The following is a 5,070-nucleotide window of genomic DNA, read 5'->3' on the forward strand; positions in this document are numbered from 1 at the left end:
AGACCTGTGTTTGCAATGTCAGAGAATCTCTGTTTTCTGTTTTGGGGAGATAGAGAAGAGGATTAAACACTTGCTGCTCAAAGTGAGGACCACAGTAGTGGGTATCTTGAACCCATGTCAAAGCAGAGCAGGCATAACAGCCCACAGCTAATACCAGCACCTGGGATCAAGACAGAGGGGCTCCGTGGGGTAAGCTGGCTGGCTGAACTGGACAGAATTGGTGAGCTCCAGTTTTAGGAAGAGACCATCCTTATATAAAGTAGAGTGAGTGACCTTCTGATGCCAAATATGGGCACACATAGCATCCACACACGCACGCACACACACACACACACACACACACAGGCACATACTCGCACACTCACATCTGGACACATTTGTACATCCACCACACATGAAACCATGTATATACACATACATAGCAGATACATATTCCTTTTTGGAAAAAAAGAAAAGGGAAAAACAATTTTATTTTTATAACACTATTACTGTCATTTGTTATTTCTTATGGTTCTTTCGATCTCTCAAAACAGAGGACAAAACTATTTTACAGCTGTTCTTATATGTATGTGGGACGATATGATATATGTGATATTTAAACTTAAGGCTCTCTGATGTCCAGTGAAGCCATTTTGTATCGCATCCTTTTGGCATGGGTCAGGGGACACAAACCTCTGCTCCTTTCCACCTCCTCCAGGCCTCTTCAATGATTCAGTACCAACTGGATTAATTTTGTTGCTGCCTGCTGTGACATATAGAGACATCCTTGTCTCCTATCTATGATTCTGGAACGTAATTATAGGGAATCAGTTTGTTAGTTTGTCAATGTATTTGTCCATAAAATTTATTGCATGTTTTACCTGGATTATGTGTGTCAACTAGCATGCTCTCTACTGCAGTGCTTGTGATACGTATTTAAATAAGTCTGTAATAGACTGAATGACAAGCATTGTCATCTCCCATTTCTCGTTCCAAAGCTGTATCTTCTGATGTGATGGCACTCCCCGGAGAGCTCAGTCCCATGACAACCAGCACACTGCTTTGACAATAGCCCTAGTCAGATCCTGAAGTTGGTACATTCATGACCAGTGACCTCTTTATTTCTTTTTTTTTTTCTTTTTTTTAATTTATTTAATACTTAATAATAATTCTTTGGTTTCCCGGGCAAACATCCACCTCCCCCCTCCCTTTCCTTATGGGTGTTCCCCTCCCAACCATCCCCCCATTGCCGCCCTCACCCCAACAGTCTAGTTCACTGGGGGTTCAGTCTTAGCAGGACCCAGGGCTTCCCCTTCCACTGGTGCTCTTACTAGGATATTCATTGCTACTTATGAGGTCAGAGTCCAGGGTCAGTCCATGCATAGTCTTTAGGTAGTGGCTTAGTCCCTGGAAGCTCTGGTTGCTTGGCATTGTTGTACATATGAGGTCTCGAGCCCCTTCAAGCTCTTCCAGTTCTTTCTCTGATTCCTTCAACGGGGTCCTATTCTCAGTTCAGTGGTTTGCTGCTGGTATTCGCCTCTGTATTTGCTGTATTCTGGCTGTGTCTCTCAGGAGAGATCTACATCTGCCTCCTGTCGGTCTGCACTTCTTTGCTTCATCCATCTTGTCTAATTGGGTGGCTGTATATGTATGGGCCACAGGTGGGGCAGGCTCTGAATGGGTGTTCCTTCTGTGTCTGTTTTAATCTTTGCCTCTCTATTCTCTGCCAAGGGTATTCTTGTTCCCCTTTTAAAGAAGGAGTGAAGCATTCACATTATGATCATCTGTCTTGAGTTTCATTTGTTCTAGGCATCTAGGGTAATTCAAGCATTTGGGCTAATAGCCACTTATCAATGAATGCATACCATGTGTGTCTTTCTGTGATTGGATTACCTCACTCAGGATGATATTTTCTAGTTCCAACCATTTGCCTATGAATTTCATACAGTCACTCTTTTTGATAGCTGAGTAATATTCCATTGTGTAGATGTACCACATTTTCTGTATCCATTCCTCTGTTGAAGGGCATCTGGGTTCTTTCCAGCTTCTGGCTATTATAAATAAGGCTGGGATGAACATAGTGGAGCACGTGTCTTTTTTATATGTTGGGGCATCTTTTGGGTATGTGCCCAAGAGAGGTATAGCTGGATCCTCAGGCAGTTCAATGTCCAATTTTCTGAGGAACCTCCAGACTGATTTCCAGAATGGTTGTACCAGTCTGCAATCCCACCAACAATGGAGGAGTGTTCCTCTTTCTCCGCATCCTCGCCCGCATCTGCTGTCACCTGAGTTTTTGATCTTAGCCATTCTCACTGGTGTGAGGTGAAATCTCAGGGTTGTTTTGATTTGCATTTCCCTTATGACTAAAGATGTTAAACATTTCTTTAGGTGTTTCTCAGCCATTTGGCATTCCTCAGCTGTGAATTCTTTGTTTAGCTCTGAACCCCATTTTTTAATAGGGTTATTTGTCTCCCTGCGGTCTAACTTCTTGAGTTCTTTGTATGTTTTGGATATAAGGCCTCTATCTGTTGTAGGATTGGTAAAGATCTTTTCCAAATCTGTTGCTTGCCGTTTTGTCCTAACCACAGTGTCCTTTGCCTTACAGAAGCTTTGCAGTTTTATGAGATCCCATTTGTCGATTCTTGATCTTAGAGCATAAGCCATTGGTGTTTTGTTCAGGAAATTTTTTCCAGTGCCCATGTGTTCCAGATGCTTCCCTAGTTTTTGTTCTATTAGTTTGAGTGTATCAGGTTTGATGTGGAGGTCCTTGATCCACTTGGACTTAAGCATTGTACAGGGTGATATGCATGGATCAATCTGCATTCTTCTACATGTTGACCTCCAGTTGAACCAGCACCATTTGCTGAAAATGCTATCTTTTTTCCATTTGATGGTTTTGGCTCCTTTGTCAAAAATCAAGTGACCATAGGTGTGTGGGTTCATTTCTGGGTCTTCAATTCTATTCCATTGGTCTATCTGTCTGTCTCTGTACCAATACCATGCAGTTTTTATCACTATTGCTCTGTAATACTGCTTGAGTTCAGGGATAGTGATTCCCCCTGAAGTCCTTTTATTGTTGAGGATAGTTTTAGCTATCCTGGGTTTTTTGTTATTCCAGATGAATTTGCAAATTGTTCTGTCTAACTCTTTGAAGAATTGGATTGGTATTTTGATGGGGATTGCATTGAATCTGTAGATCGCTTTTTGTAAAATGGCCATTTTTACTATATTAATCCTGCCAATCCATGAGCATGGGAGATCTTTCCATCTTCTGAGGTCTTCTTCAGTTTCTTTCTTCAGTGTCTTGAAGTTCTTATTGTACAGATCTTTTACTTGCTTGGTTAAAGTCACACCGAGGTACTTTATATTATTTGGGTCTATTATGAAGGGTGTTGTTTCCCTAATTTCTTTCTCGGCTTGATTCTCTTTTGTGTAGAGGAAGACTACTGATTTATTTGAGTTAATTTTATACCCAGCCACTTTGCTGAAGTTGTTTATCAGCTTTAGTAGTTCTCTGGTGGAACTTTTGGGATCACTTAAATAAACTATCATATCATCTGCAAATAGTGATATTTTGACTTCTTCTTTTCCGATCTGTATCCCCTTGACCTCCTTTTGTTGTCTGATTGTTCTGGCTAGAACTTCAAGAACTGTATTGAATAAGTAGGGAGACAGTGGGCAGCCTTGTCTAGTTCCTGATTTTAGTGGGATTGCTTCAAGTTTCTCTCCATTTAGTTTAATGTTAGCAACTGGTTTGCTGTATATGGCTTTTACTATGTTTAGGTATGGGCCTTGAATTCCTATTCTTTCCAGGACTTTTATCATGAAGGGGTGTTGAATTTTCTCAAATGCTTTCTCAGCATCTAATGAAATGATCATGTGGTTTTGTTCTTTCAGTTTGTTTATATAATGGATCACGTTGATGGTTTTCCGTATATTAAAACATCCCTGCATGCCTGGAATGAAGCCTACTTGATCATGGTGGATGATTGTTTTGATGTGCTCTTGGATTCGGTTTGCCAGAATTTTGTTGAGTATTTTTGCGTCGATATTCATAAGGGAAATTGGTCTGAAGTTCTCTTTCTTTGTTGGGTCTTTGTGTGGTTTAGGTATAAGAGTAATTGTGGCTTCATAGAAGGAATTCGGGAGTGATCCATCTGTTTCAATTTTGTGGAATAGTTTGGATAATATTGGTATGAGGTCTTCTATGAAGGTTTGATAGAATTCTGCACTAAACCCATCTGGACCTGGGCTCTTTTGGGTTGGGAGACTTTAATGACTGCTTCTATTTCCTTAGGAGTTATGGGGTTGTTTAACTGGTTTATCTGTTCCTGATTTAACTTCAGTACCTGATATTTGTCTAGGAAATTGTCCATTTCCTGTACATTTTCAAGTTTTGTTGAATATAGGCTTTTATAGTAAGATCTGATGATTTTTTGAATTTCCTCTGAATCTGTAGTTATGTCTCCCTTTTCATTTCTGATTTTGTTAATTTGTACACACACTCTGGGTCCTCTCGTTAGTCTGGCTAAGGGTTTATCTATCTTGTTGATTTTCACAAGGAACCAACTTTTGGTTCTGTTGATTCTTTCTATGGTCCTTTTTGTTTCTACTTGGTTGGTTTCAGCTCTGAGTTTGATTATTTCCTGCCTTCTACTCCTCCTGGGTGTATTTGCTTCTTTTTGCTCTAGAGCTTTTAGGTGTGCTGTCAAGCTGCTGACATATGCTCTTTCCTGTTTCTTTCTGCAGGCACTCAGCGCTATGAGTTTTCCTCTTAGCACAGCTTTCATTGTGTCCCATAAGTTTGGGTATGTTGTACCTTCATTTTCATTAAATTCTAAAAAGTTTTTAATTTCTTTCTTTATTTCTTCCTTGACTAAATTATCATTGAGTAGAGCATTGCTCAATTTCCACGTATATGTGGGCATTCTTCCCTTTTGTTATTGAAGACCAGTTTTAGGCCGTGGTGGTCTGATAGCACGCATGGGATTATTTCTATCTTTCTGTACCTGTTGAGGCCCGTTTTTTGACCAACTATATGGTCAATTTTGGAGAAAGTACCATGAGGAGCTGAGAAGAAGGTATATCCTT

The sequence above is a fragment of the Rattus norvegicus genome, chromosome 1 (assembly GCF_021556685.1).
Source record: "Rattus norvegicus strain SHRSP/BbbUtx chromosome 1, alternate assembly SHRSP_T2T, whole genome shotgun sequence".
Taxonomy (NCBI): domain Eukaryota; kingdom Metazoa; phylum Chordata; class Mammalia; order Rodentia; family Muridae; genus Rattus; species Rattus norvegicus.